The sequence below is a fragment of the Pseudophryne corroboree genome, chromosome 1, assembly GCF_028390025.1.
Source record: "Pseudophryne corroboree isolate aPseCor3 chromosome 1, aPseCor3.hap2, whole genome shotgun sequence".
NCBI classification, from domain to species: domain Eukaryota; kingdom Metazoa; phylum Chordata; class Amphibia; order Anura; family Myobatrachidae; genus Pseudophryne; species Pseudophryne corroboree.
Window position 1 is genome coordinate 850,313,387 of NC_086444.1, and position 11,435 is coordinate 850,324,821.

The window sequence follows — 11,435 nt, forward strand, 5'->3', positions numbered from 1 at the left end:
TTCAATTAGGTGGAGCTAAAAACAGTACCCAGGCATTTTTAAACTATTAGTTAAAACTAATATACACCATTGGTTTAATTTCATATAAACAATCTATACCTCAGACCATGAGCCATTCCAGGAGGGACAACATGCTCTCTACCTGGACTTCCTTTCTAATTTATGATTGCAATCACCTGTGTTGAAGTACCTTTCTTATCAATTAAATAGTTCAACACAGGTGACGCCAATCATATATTAAGTGGGAAGTCTAGGTAGAGAGCATTTTGTTCCCCCTGGAATGGGACCTGTTGGGAGATATGCACAATTCAATATACATCCCCCACCTTCCATCGGGGAGGCCACCGTGTTTTAAGTGCCATGGGCACCCCCAAGGCTTAATCCGGCCCTGAACTACTGTGTGCTGGTCTTATTTTTAGACAGTAGCTGTATTAGTGGGGCTTTTTCATTTAGCATTAAGAAATATTTTAGTAAAGTTCAAAATCGCTCACGTGATTTCTCAAGTCCTGAGTTCACATCATACAACATGCAACATGCTATGTAGCTTTATATCTAGTGTGCCACTGATTAATAGTTCAAATGTTCTTGTCCAAAACACAATTTCTTTATATACAGTATGTTATTTTTTTTTTGTACCCACAGAGATTTCAATTGGAATATAAACTGCAAAGCAGAACTTGGTGTTCCTGGTAATCAGAAACAGGTGGGCACCCTCAGGGCATTCAATAAATTAAAAATGTGATATGTGATAAATACAATTAAGATAAATCCAGTAAGCATTGCATATTAATGATTCATTTATTTTGTGTGGTTTGGTTTTGTAGTTGAATCAAACACCTGCTTTTTCAGGGTACTAATAATGGAGTTTGTTTTTGCTTCAATTAATTATACTAGGTGCACCCTACATAGGTGGTCATTCCGAGTTGATCGCTAGCTGCATTCGTTCGCTGTGCAGAGATAGGGGCAAAAAAAGGCACTTATGCGTATGCGGCGCACGCGCGAAGTACTATTACAACAAACAATGTAGTTTCACACAAGGTCTAGCGAAGCTTTTCAGTCGCACTGCTGGCCGCAGAGTGATTGACATGAAGTGGGCATTTCTGGGTGGCAACTGACCGTTTTCAGGGAGTGTTCGAAAAAACGCAGGCGTGCTCGGAAAAACGCAGGCGTGGCTGGGCGAACGCAGGGCGTGTTTATGATGTCAAAACAGGAACTGAACAGTCTGAAGTCATCGCAAGCGCTGAGTAGGTATTGAGCTAATCTAAAACGGCAGAATTTTTTGTTGCCACCGCTCTGCGATCCTTTTGTTCACAATTCTGCAAAGCTAAAATACACTCCCAGTGGGAGGCGGCATAGCGTTTGCATGCCTGGTAAAAACTGCTAGCGAGCGAATAACTCGAAATGACCACCATAGCTATACAATCTATGGCCCCCTATATCGGGGTGAATGGGCAGATGATTGTATAGGTGTGTATGCAGGAGGTTTGATACATTTCTCCCATAGTTGCTGTCTCCTGACAAATTAATGAACACAGAAAAGTCAGAAAAAGTATTTTGTCATTGGGGGTCATTCCTAGTTGATCGCTAGCTGCCGTTGTTCGCAGCGCAGCGATCAGGCAAAAAAATCTGCATTTCTGCGCATGCGTATGGGTCACAGTGCGCACGCGTGAAGTACTTTCACATAAAACTATGCAGTTTCACACACGGTCGAGCAACGCTTTTCAGTAGCTCTGCTGATCGGTGAGTGATTGACAGGAAAGGGGCGTTTCTGGGAGGTAATTGACCGTTTTCCGGGAGTGTGCTAAAAAATGCAGGCGTGCCTGGGGAAACGGGAGTGGCTTGCCGAATGCAGGGCGTGTTTGTGACGTCAAAACAGTCTGAAGTGATCGCAAGGTAGGAGTAGGTCTGCAGCTACTCAGAAACTACATGAAAATATTTTGGAGCAGTTCTGCTAACCTTTCGTTCGCACTTCTGCTAAGCTAACATACACTCCCAGAGGGCGGCGGCTTAGCGTGTGCACTGCTGCTAAAAGCAGCTAGCGAGCGATCGACTCGGAATGAGGGCCATTGTCTCCAGACAATGGTTCTACAGAGGAGGTCTATTCATGAAACAATTGTATAGTATACAAATTATTAATGTTACATTAATGCTGATTGGTTGCCATGGGCAACTTCTCCACTTGCTCAGTTCTCCACACTTTTCACTGCTTCATAAATAGACCCCTTAATATTAAATAGAACAAAATAAATAAAAAAATCCAATAAATGGGCCTGATTCATGTTTGTAAATAAAGCAAAAAAGTAACTTTGGGGTAAATCCAATTAGGTGCAAGGTTTTACCCGCAAAAAACTCTTGCAGACCTTGCGCTCAATTTTAGATTACATCAGTATGCGCGCTCTCAATACCAGCGGTATACAATTTAAAATAATGCATGCAGGGTTTTCTGCTATTCACTTGCTATGGACACTCTGCTAACATCTGTGCCTGACTTCTGCATCCTCTGACCCCTCCTGTGCTCCCCTGCATGAAGAAAGAAGCCGTCCAGAAAAGGTAAGTGTAGAGTAGTGTTGTGTGTTCGGGAAGAGGCGGTAGTGTACTCAGAGGCATTTCTAGAGAGGAGGAGGCCCGTGTGCAGGCTCCGGCTGGGCCCCCTCCTCTCTATCCGGCAGCGCTGTGTAGACTCTAGGCATTAGGGTCCCTAGGGTACCCAAATGCTGTCCCAGAGTCTACAGCGCATGCGCAGATCTCCGGGAAAATGGTGCGGCGGCCATTTTCCCAGTGATTTACCTATTGTGCATGCGCAAAACACTGGAAAAATGGTGCTGCGCCATTTTCCCAGTGATTTCGCCAGCGCTGCTGCTGTGCCACAGAACTCCGGAGGGTAAGTATTTCTATTAATGGGTGCAGGGTGTGCGGTGTGGCCCCCCCTGGACCCATTATAAATACGCCATTGAGTGTACTGTGTGTGGGGAGGGAGCCGCAGGATAGTGGCAGTAGTGTAGTGTGCAGGGAGGGGGATGCAGGGTGAGAGGTAGTGTAGTGTGTGGGGAGGGGGTGCAGGGATAGTGAATACCTATCCTACAGATTGAGCCACGCTCATTGAGCGTGGCTGCATCGCAGGTGGGGGCAAGTGGTGTACCTAGGAGCACCTGCGCCTCGGCCCGCCGCCGAGCGCACATATATGCTCCCATTCAAAGTGAATGGGGTGCGTGCGCATCTACGACGCACACGCGTCCCACTTGTTCACGGCGGTGCACCCGGTGGGGTGCAGCTAGTCGCAGATGGAGCCATGATTTATGTCCAGCTGGTGCCTGGAAGGGATGGTCTTCAGTTTGTCAGCGGCCGGGCTCCCGACGACCAGCATACCGGCGCCGGAATCCCGACCGCTGGCATATCGACAGCCTTTCTCCCTCTTGAGCGTCCACGACCCCCCTGGAGGGAGAATAGATAGCGTGGCGCACGTAGGATGCCACCGTGCACGCAAGGGGCTCATTTGCACTTGCCCAGCTGTCGGTATGCCGGCGGTCGAGATTCCGGCGCCGGTATGCTGGCCGCCGGGAGCCCGACCGCTGGCATAACATACTACACCCCCTGGAAGCTGTCTGCGACGCTGGAGAGAAGAACTGGTGGAGGAAGCAGTGCTGCAGAAGGTGAGTTAAGTTAATTAAGTTAATTGTTGTTGCCGCAGTAGTTCCAAAGCAATTCCAAACCATTTTTCCTAAAAATATGGATATTAGGAAAAATTGTTCATGTTTTGGGGATGCAGAAAAAAAAATCCCTAGCTGCTCAAAAAAACAATAACCCACCGCCCAATTGAATAGCAAAAACCCAGCAGGTGTGAGATTTTTTGTTATTCTTGCACCTAATTGAAAGTGAAAAAGTCACCCTTATAGCACTCTCCTCTTCTTCACTGTCCATGTCCCAGCACCCCCGGCCCCTTCAGTGTCTATCTCACAGCACTCCCACTGATCCCTTTACTGTCTACCACACAGCACTTCCTCCCTTCAATAACCACCTCACATCACTCTCCCAGCCCCTTCAATGGCCCCTTAACAGCACTCCCCTCCCACTCTATTATCCACCCCACAGCACCCCCCCCCCCAAACACAGCACTCCATGCCCCCAGCACCTTCAATGTCCATTTCACAGTACTCCCTTGACCCCTTCCTGTACAACTCACAGCCCCTTCAATGCCCCCATAACAGCACTCCCCCTCCCACTCTATTATCCAACCCACAGCACCCCCCCCTACAGCACTCCATGCCCCCAGCACCTTCAGTGTCCATTTCACAGTACTCCCTTGACCCATTCACTGTACTGTACACCCCTTTCCTGTCGTTCTGCAGCCAACCACATATACAATATGCAAAGTGTACTGGCCTGGGGGGCAAATGGTACCCTGCCTCCCTGCCAAGCCCTCCCATGCCCATATGGAGTGTCAATATGGTTTTGCCCAGTTGCTTGCTTTTTTGCTTCGCTTGCGAATCAGAATCAGGCTGTCACTATCCGGGGTTACTGGACGCCATTATCTACCTTCTAGGTGTCTCCTAAAGCTGGCTAAGCATTCCAGGGCCGGGTCTCAGTCGTGCTGCTGACATCCTCATCTCCTCTCCGTCACTCTGCAGGTGCTGTCACAGTGTACCTATGTGGATAGAATGGCGTCTCCTGCCCGTCGCGGCCTCTGCTGCTGTCTCTATGTTTCATATGCGCAAACAATCCCTGCCCGTCGCGGCCGCTGCCGCCATCTCTGTGAAACATGTTGGCGTCCATTGCCTTCTGCGACCTCCGCTGCCATTGCTGCAATTCCTCACATGGTTCAACAAGCCAGATTTCCCTCCAAATGCTAGCATGGGCGCAGCCATGTTGGTTTTGCTCACATGACATTATCTCCACCAATCCGCTGCACCGCTGAGCTCTGCCTGATTGACCATCCAATCCCTGCAATGCTGCAGGTATAAAGGTCCTGTTCCTGTCAGTGCTTTGGTTGTCATCCCAGTGTTACCAGTCTCCTTGCTTGTGGTTGCAGGGCCGTTTCTAGCCAATTTGGCTCCCAGTGCGAGATTTAAAAATGCGCCCCCCCCCCATTCACATAAGAAAAAATGCGCCCACCCCCCCATAGATATAAAGAGGAAAAGTATGCGCGCGCCGCAGCCGCGCACGCTCCCGGCAAGGGGACGTGGCCTCATTAAAATGGGCGTGGCTTTGTCAAGATAGGCGTGGCCTCATCTGATCTCATCATCACGGCCACCACAGGATAAAAAAAAAAAAAGTCCTCATTTTACACATTACAGCAGGCAAGTGTCCCCATTTTACACAGCACGGTAGGCAAGTGTCCCCATTTTACACAGCACGGTAGGCAAGTGTCCCCATTTTATACATTGCGGCAGGCACGTGCCCCCATTTTACACATTGCAGCAGGCACGTGCCCCCATTTTACACAGTACAACAGGCAAGTGTCCCCATTTTACACATTGCGGCAGGCACGTGCCCCCATTTTACACAGTACTGCAGGCAAGTGTCCCCATTTTACACATTGCGGCAGGAAAGTGTCCCCATTTTACACATTGCGGCAGGAAAGTGTCCCCATTTTACACATTGCGGCAGGCACGTGCCCCCATTTTACACAGCATGGCAGGCAAGTGACCCCATTTTACACATTGCGGCAGGAAAGTGTCCCCATTTTACACATTGCGGCAGGAAAGTGTCCCCATTTTACACATTGTGGCAGGCACGTGCCCCCATTTTACACATTGCGGCAGGCACGTGCCCCCATTTTACACAGCATGGCAGGCAAGTGACCCCATTTTACACATTGCGGCAGGCAAGTGTCCCCATTTTACACATTACGGCAGGCAAGTGTCCCCATTTTACACATTATGGCAGGCACGTGCCCCCATTTTACACATTCCGGCAGGCAAGTGTCCCCATTTTACACATTACGGCAGGCAAGTGTCCCCATTTTACACATTGCAGCAGGTACGTGCCCCCATTTTACATAGTACAACAGGCAAGTGTCCCCATTTTACACATTCCGGCAGGCAAGTGTCCCCATTTTACACATTCCGGCAGACAAGAGTCCCCATTTTACATATTACGGCAGGCAAGTGTCCCCATTTTACACATTCCGGCAGACAGGTGTCCCCATTTTACACATTCCGGCAGGCAAGCGTACCCATTTTACACATTCCGGCAGACAAGTGTCCCCATTTTACACATTCCGGCAGACAAGTGTCCCCATTTTACACAGTACGGCAGGTGGGGGGGAGGGGGGGGAGAGAGAGAGGGAGAGGGGCTGACTTACATTTGAAGTGGTTCTTCCCGCTCTTCAGCCGCCTCTCCCTCGTCTGCGCAGCGCTGGCCGGCTTGGCTCCCCCTTCTCCCTCCTCCCGAGTGCCCAGCTAGGGGGGCGCGGTTTCGCGGAATGACGCAATTGCGTCGTGACGCCACGACGCAAACGCGTCATTCCGCAAAACCCCGCCCCCCGAGCTGGGCACTCGGGAGGAGAGGGGAGGGGGGTTTAAAAGTGCTCAGGAAGTGCCCCGGCGGGCGCCTCGTGCGGTTGCACGGTTCGCCCGCCGCAAGAAACGGCACTGTGTGGTTGTTTGCTATTTCAGGTATTCCAGCTCCTGCTTCCAACTCCACTAGAGACCCGCACCAGTTCAACATCAAGCGGTGCAGCCTGATTCCGCAGTGTCCTTACATTGCCCTCTGCAATTGGCAGTGCCCAAAACACCGGCTTCCAGCGGCAAGCTTCCAGCGGTGTTCAGTTACCAGCAATCATCGGTGCTCCGCCATCGGTGACCCACAGTCATCGGTGCTCCGCCATCGGTTACCAGTGATCATCGGTGCTCCGCCATCGGTGACCAGCAATCATCGGTGCCTCGCCATCAGTTACCAGTAATCATCGGTGCTCAGTCACCGTTCTTTTGACCTTCAGCAAACTCTAGCATCACCAGTGTATCTAGCTACTCTCCAGCTACATCGGATTATCAAGCACTCCACTTCATCCTATCATTCAGTCCGGTTCTACCCGGTCTACCCAGCAGCTAACTCATCTTCTAGTCTACACTACCAGCTTCCAGAGGCCCACCTGCTGGTCAGTTCCTGTTGTTATTCCACCACTCAAGCACCTGGGTGTAGGTTAAGGACATTTCCATCTCCTAAGTCTGCCTAGATGGATACCTACTATTACCACACCCATCACCATCTGCATTATTGCTGTAGTCACAGGTACTGTATTTCATTAATTCTTTTATTTTATCCACGTTGCTGTTGATGTACCACCTGAACAGTGCTTGAATAAAACTTTTAACCTAACTCCTGTTGTCGTGGTCACGCCTTCGGGAAGGGATACTGCATGTCTAAAAGTCCCATACTACCGCCCAGGTTTAAGTATACCTCAGCCCCTGCAACTGAGTCTTCCTCCCGTCAGTTCCAGCCCTCAGTTGTGACACAGGCCTAATGAAAGAAGCATTCACTCAAAGGATTAAGGGACTAATTCAGAGTTGATCGCAGCAGCAAATTTGAATGCAGTTGGGCAAAACCATGTGCATTGCAGGGGGGGCAGATATATCATGTGCAGAGTTAGAGTTAGATTGATGCTGTCAATCTGGGCCTGCACCACATCCTGCAGCACCTGGACACGCCCGGAACCTACACGAGGATGCGGTTTGTAGACTTCAGTTCGGCCTTCAATACAATCTCCCCCAGCATTCTCTACCACAAACTTCTCCGCAAAGGGGTTCCAGAAGCAACCTGTTCCTGGATCGTGGACTTTCTGACCGACAGAATAAAGGTGGTCAAAGTGGGGGTGTGGCCGGAGAGGCCCCCAGCCCACGTGGAAAATGGCCGCCGCGGCACTGAAGGGGTTAACCCCTAGTGCCCGGCGCCATTATCGGGAAAATGGGCGCTAGGCGCCGTGTTTTTATTAATGTTTAAAACTGTATTTTAATGGTGTGCCGCGGTCCCGGACCTCTCCGGCGACCGCGGCAGTGAGGGCAGCCCCCGGCGCACTGAGCAGAGTGTGCGCGCCGGGGGAGAGGTGAACCGCTGCAGCCGGGAGATCAGCTCCCGCTGCAGCGATCGGAGTGCGCCGCTGACCACCAGGGTCCGGGAGCTCTGCTCGCAGCAACGGCAGCAGGTGAGCACAGCCCCCGGCGCACTGAGCTGTGTGTGCGCCGGGGGAGAAGGGTGAGCCGCTGCGGCTGGGAGCTCAGCTCCCGCTGCAGCGCGCTCTGGGGTTGCCTGTGCTGGGGGACGGGAGCTCTACTCCCGGCGCCTCAGCACACTGGAGGCGGCCAGCCGCGGCAGCCGGGACGAACGTCCCGGGCTGCCAGGCGGCAGGGCGGGTGCGCCGCAGCCCGGCTCCCCGCCGGACGCTGCGGCGAGGCCACAGATCCAGCGCCGCACACAGGGGACCGGGCTAGCCGGCTCCCTGTCGGCGGGGGGGATGACTAGGTTGGTGAGTGCTGGGGTCCGGGAGCTACGCTCCCGGCACCTCAGCGCTGCAACAGACAGAGCCACAGCGGCCGGGACAAGTGTCCCGGGCCGCCGGGCTTCGGATCAGGGGGGGTGCGCCGCTCCGTGCGGCGAGGCTACAAAAATGAATGCCGCAATGGGGGGACAGGGAGCGCCAGCTCCCTGGACCCCAGAGGCCGGCTGGAGGATGGGGGAAGCCAGCCCCATACCTCCAGCGCTGAGAGAGCCCTAGCAGCCTGGCTGCAGGGCTAGGGGAGCCCAGCGCTGAGCGCTGGGCACAGTACTTAAAGGGGAATGTACAGTGTGTTTTAAATGAAATGTATTTAAAGGTAAATGCACTTACTTGGTTGTGTGTCCCAGGAGGGGGGAATCCATGGCTGTGCAGGCTGATGGATTCTCCCAGACCTTTTCCCCAAAAACGGAATACTTTCCCATCCAGCCTCACACTTGAAAGGGGCATTGGGAGAGAGAGAAGAAGCTCGGCTTTGAAACAAGCTGAGTGGTTTTCTGGAGCTCCATGGAGATCACCCGTAGTGGCCCGGAAACCTGGACCGGGGAGCTAGGCTGCCCAGCTCTGGAGCCCAAATCCAGGCTGCAGGCAGTGGGCTAGGTCCCGGGCAGGTTTCTGGAAGTCAGTTTAGGAGGGAAAATTTCCCCCAGCCTAGACTGAACGGCACCGGGGCGTATCCTGATCCTCCAGGATGGGACAGTCAAAGGAGAGTGACCACTCCCCACTGTCCATAGGGAACAATGTTAGCTGTGCATGTGACCAAGGCATGCACAGCTCATGGGTAAACATTGATTGGTTGTACACCACAGGGCGGGCTTACCCCCTGTGGTAATGTGTATTGGAGTAGGATAAAAGGAGGGCAGTTGCCCCATGGAAATTGTATTGTACCATCTTTATTCTGCTGAAACATCTTGTTGTATGCTGTTGCCCCTAGCAATAGGGAGGCGCTTTTTAAAGGTTATTATTGAGCAAATAAACATCATTGCCTCAAGAAGATTGCTACATCTTGTGACCTACAGGGTTATGCCAAACATAGCCCCGTCCTCCGGCTGTCCAGGGAAGCACCTAACGTCTCCAAGTTCCGCCAGCTACCGGTAGAGGCCTAGCAAGTGGCTAGTGGGGATTCGTCAACACCACACAGGTGTGGTGAGGCAGTGCGTCGGCACATACAGAGCAGAACCGTGGTTCCAAACACCACGGCAGGTTAGGAGTTTGGTGGTGGCAGCATAAACCCGCCCACAACGCAGTGGGTGGAGTCAGTAACAGGCGGTTACTGACGGTAAGCGGGAATCCCCTATGTGGTCAGGCCTATGTGGTCAGGCCTCGTGTGACTTGATCTTCCATTCTGTGCGCAGCCGACGGGACACGAAAGCGGTGAGTGCTTTCGTACGGGACCGTCCTGTCACGGAAATTGGTGGCATAGCGGTGGGATAATCCCAGGCGGCTTTTCATCACCAGATTGGAGAAGCCGAGTTACTCAGGAGAGGAGTAACTGCAGCGCAGGAGAACGCACAAGATGGTGGAATTCAGCGGAATGTCCAAGGGCGATCTGGAGATCGTGTGCCAGGAGAAGGGTGTGGATATCCCTTTCAACGCGTCCAGAAGCGTCAAGAAGGCGGCGCTCATGAGCTTGGAGGAGTCCCATCGGGCGGAGGTGGAAAGCACTGATGGCGTCAGCATCGCAGAGGACGGCCCACCAGTGGACCTTCGTACAGAACCGTTGAGACCCACAAGCCCCGCCCTCTCTCACAGCAGCAATGTTTCCCAGCAATCCCTAGCAGGGCCAGGATCCCAACGTCCCGGGGGGAGGGGGTGGCCCGGATACCCTAGCAGATCGGCTAGCGGAATTGGGGGAAAGGGCAACGGAGCAAGAACGCATGCTTGTCATTCGGATGTGGCATGCGGAGCGGGCACCACAGGCCGTGGTACCGCAGGAGCCATTGTCAGCTGTTGTACACAGATCGGGACGCGTTCAGTTTGCCAAGTTTGCAGACAGTGATGGGGACATTGATGGACATTTGCAAGTTTTTGAAAGGACTTGCAAACTGCACGATTTACCCAAGTCGGAGAGGGTGAGACACCTTGTGCCCACTCTGCATGGAGAGGCCTTGGAGGCCTATCGAGGAGTGGCCACAGAGGACTGTGGGAACTACGACGAAGTTGCGAAGGCCCTCCTCCAGCGATTCTTCATCACTCCAGAGTCTTACAGGAAGAAGTTCAGAGACTTGCCCAAGAATCCTAGCAGCACCCATGAGCAGTTCGCCACCCAGCTGCGGCAGTACGTGGTGAAGTGGGTGAAGGATTCGGAAGCCACTACATGGGACGCACTGATTGACCTGATCTGCAGGGAGCAGTTCTACCGCAGGTGCGCCCCAGAAGTGAAGGAGTGGGTGCTAGATCGGGAGCCACCCAGTTTAAAGATGGCTGCCCAGTTAGCAGACAAGTATGTGGCAATTCGGCCGCAGGGGCAGAAGCGCCCAGCCAGCGGCCAGCTCCAAAAGACTGCACCACCAAGGGGACCCCCCTCTTCAGCTCATCACCCCCAAAGACAAGCATCTTCCAACCCAGGTGCTCTTGGCCAGCAACCGCACCGCAGCTTCCCTGCAACTGATCAGAGATCATCGGTGCCATGACTGGAGAAGAAGTGCTACGGCTGTGGGAAAATCGGACATCTGAGGATGAACTGTCCTGCATCCCAAGCACCCCAGACTCGTGCCCCAAATCCGAGTGCTGGAGCCCGGCTCGCTTGTTTGACGAGAGGAGATGAGCCTACAGAGACTGTTCCCCCTCCAGTCAGTCCGATGGAGTGTGGCGAGAGACAGGTGCACTCTGCGGAGAGAGTCACCTGCATGGCCAAACAGCCCCTACACAACATGTGGAGGCACCTGCAGCCAGTCCACGTGGGACCCCTGCAGGGAGAAGGCCTAAGAGACTCTGGGGCCTCAAT